The following is a 3653-nucleotide window of genomic DNA, read 5'->3' on the forward strand; positions in this document are numbered from 1 at the left end:
AAGCAATAAAAAGGTACATTTTGATGTTAGCAATACATAATTGAATATGTATATTTTTTTAAACCAGAGTTAAGTGTTGACTACATACAAATGTTCTTGTGTATAATGAAGAGCTTGGTCTGTAGCTGGCACAGCAAGTCTCTCGGTCCAAGAAAGAAATGAGGTGAATAAGGATTTCAAGCCGTTTGTAACACTAAAATATACTGTAACAATTTTTAGAAACATGTAATTATTTTTGCCATAAGGTCATCTCCCACCATTCACTGGAAACAGCAAACTATAGCCGTTCACAAACCCAAAGGCTGAACATTTGCTAGTAGATACTTGGAAACATTTTGTAAAGTCTGGTGCCTGTCACAATACAAAGGACCCATGGTTTTAGGCATGATGTGATTGGATTGCCCATATAACTTGATTAAGAAGTACATATGCAGTACCCCAAATAGTCCAATTTGTGCTATTTTTTTCTAAAGCTGGGATTGTCTTATGTAAATTTAGAAGGCAACCTTCAGTGTTATTGATAGGGACAGAAAAGTCTCCACCATATAACATGCATTGCATTCTACTGAAACACGCATTTTCACAACACAATAAATAACTTACTTTAAACAAACCATATCTGATATTGTAATGATGGGTGGATACTGGTATTAAGTTACCCCATGGCTTCTCATCCCGAGAAGTACAAAGGCTGCCACTGCAGAAAATACTAGCTTCCTGATGCAATGTCTTTAATGCATTCTAAAGCAATAACCTGGAACACATATGCAAATTAGGATGTTGGACGTCACCTTGGCATTGTAATCTACATATTTGTTCCAGTTCAAAGTCTCACAGATTAAACTATTTAGAGCCAGGCAACTAGCATTTCTGAAGCCTGTTTCTTTTTGCATACATTTGCTTTAAGTGCCCAAACAAGCAGCCTGCAGCGGAGCACCTGGCACTGTCACACTCATTATGGAATTCCACCCTGGAGTTCCAATTCTCAACCAGCATACTTTGCATTGTAAATAAAGTTAGCGATGGACCTTGGCCCAGTCTCAGGGCATTAAATGTAAATATTCATAACTTTAAAACAAACCCACACTTGCCTCTCTAGCAGCTTGTATTATGAAGTAATTTATTCTCAAAGATCTTTAATGATTACAAGAAAGTGGGGTTTCAGTTGGTTTGGAACATGTGATATTTATTTACAGAAGAGATTAAAGAAGAAGTAAACCCTGATTAGTTTACTTCCTCCTTCATTCCCTGCAAAGGTAAAGCATAATGGACTACTATGCATCGCATAGTAGTCCATTATGTGTCACTTACCTGACACAGGAGCCAGCGATGTCACCGCTGTCCCCTTTAGTCTGGCGCAGCCATCTTCTCGGTGGGCCTTCGCTGCTCCGCCGCTGTCATTCGGCGAAGCCGCAATGACGTCACTCCCGCGCATGGGAGCCGCCACGCGCAGCATATTCGCCGTTGACGGTGCCGCGTTCAGTGCGCCTGCGCGCCGCTGTTTATGGCGCATGCGCCGTAGACAGAGGTGCCTGTCTTTCGGCAAATATCTCCTAAACTGTCTAGGTTTAGGAGATATTTCTTGGACCTACAGGTAAGCCTTAATCTATGCTTATCTGTAGGTCAAAGTGTGTTGTAAGGGTTTACAACCACTTCAAGCGTATGAGAGTTGCTCTAGAAAAGAAATCTAAGATTTCAGTGCTTTTACATTTAAAAATTAATTGCTTCACAATGTCTATAAATAAAGAGGTGGATTGGGGTTTCTTTAAAGTCTTTTTACTGCTTGTTCAGAATATGTAAATATGTTAGTGTGTATGATCTGGGCACAATTCAAGAAGTTTGTGTCAAACACTATCAACCCAAAACTCAATATCAGTTTACAAAGGATGACACTGTAATGCTGCAGTCTTTATTGTAAATGATTTATAAGCCAAAAAGGTCACACTAATGCTGCGTACAGACAATCTAGATCCTAGATTTCCGACGGATGTTGGCTCAAACTTGTCTTGCATACACACGGTCGCACAAATGTTGTCGGAAATGTCGAACGCCAAGAACGCGGTGGCATACAACATGTACGATGAGCCGAGAAAACTGAAGTTCAATAGCCAGTGACACTTCTTCTCGATTCCGAGAATGCATGGAATTTTGTGCGTCGGAATTGCGTACACATGATCGGAATTTACAACCACGGATTTTGTAATCGGAAAATTTGAGAACCAGCTCTCAAATTCCGACAAAAAATGTCCGATGGAGCCTACACATGGTTGAAATGTCCAACAAGCTCACATCAAACATTTGTTGTTGGAAATTACGACCACTGTTTTCTTCAATTGCCATTGATCGGAGTAAGACAGACTTGTAAATGGATGAATGAGCCATAAGCTCAACACATAATATGGTAATGATTAATAGTGTAACTAGCCAATGGATCCAGCCATTTCGCTGACATAACAAAAACCCAAGATTTCACCTCACTGTGAACTAGAGAATTATTTTATTCCTGGGAGAACATCAAGCACTGGACAATATGTCTACCTCAAGGCCAGAGAAAGGGGCCACTGAAAAAAAAGTCACTTATGCCCGGTTACTGCACATATTGATAGACAATAGCCCACGGTTCTATAGACCCTGTGGATACAGCAGCATTAAACAGCCAAATTCAATTGATCCAATTTCCAACTTTTTTTCTTGGAACTTTTAGTAATGACTGAATGAATGGCATATAGTACACTGGATCAGATTTAATCGCAGTTAAGCTGGTCATATAGGTCAGTTGTTTCCTTCAGCCAGAGGTTTGAATAAAAAAATAAATTGACCCAATTCCCCCAGCCACACATTCAATGTGGATGTGGGAATCCTCTCTACTGTGCCATTGTATTCTGAACATAAAAATTTCCTCGCTGTAAGAATACACTGATCAGCGCTGCAGGCGCTGATCAAATGGACATTTTCCAGCAGGACCGTTCATGAGGAGTTGATGAATGGATCGACTTCTCATGAACAGACATGACCATGGACAGATCAAAATTCATCCGGTTGCTACTGACCCAGATGAATTTTAATCCATGTATGACCAGCTTTAGTTCCTAGCCAAAAAGTCTTGGACTTGTATGAAAATCACAAGAATGTAAACCTTAACTAATCTTTGAATGAAAAAATAAAACAAAAAACAGAACTAGATTTCTGCAATGCAATGATCAACAGATCGGATTCAAATGCTTCTGGCCAAAGTTATAACAACTGCATTGATTGGACGGTGCAGAAATCAGACTGGAAAGACATAATGGGCTCATGTCTCCATAACATTTTCTATTCTGCTGGCAGAGAAGACAAAGTCACAAGAACCCCCCCAAAGTACGTCAGGATTGTAGTTATTTGGACTGTCTACATCACTGAACGTTGTCACAAAATGAGGCACTATAGACTGAAGATTCATTGCAAAGAAAAAAAATAAATGCATTAACATGTTCCCTAGTGAAGGAATTTGACCCTGGCTCCCCTACCTACCCTATTGCTCCTTTAGGCCAGGTTCACATATGTGTGGCCTCCATTCCCAACATGGGGTCCGGTGCGTTTGTTTAGTTCTGTTTGTTTTAGATGCAATTTAGGTCTGAATTTTTGCCTGAATCGGAATCCAAGACACACAGGAC

The sequence above is a fragment of the Lithobates pipiens genome, unplaced genomic scaffold (genome assembly GCF_037356315.1).
Source record: "Lithobates pipiens isolate NorthernLeopardFrog02 unplaced genomic scaffold, aLitPip1_a1.2 Scaffold_13, whole genome shotgun sequence".
Taxonomy (NCBI): domain Eukaryota; kingdom Metazoa; phylum Chordata; class Amphibia; order Anura; family Ranidae; genus Lithobates; species Lithobates pipiens.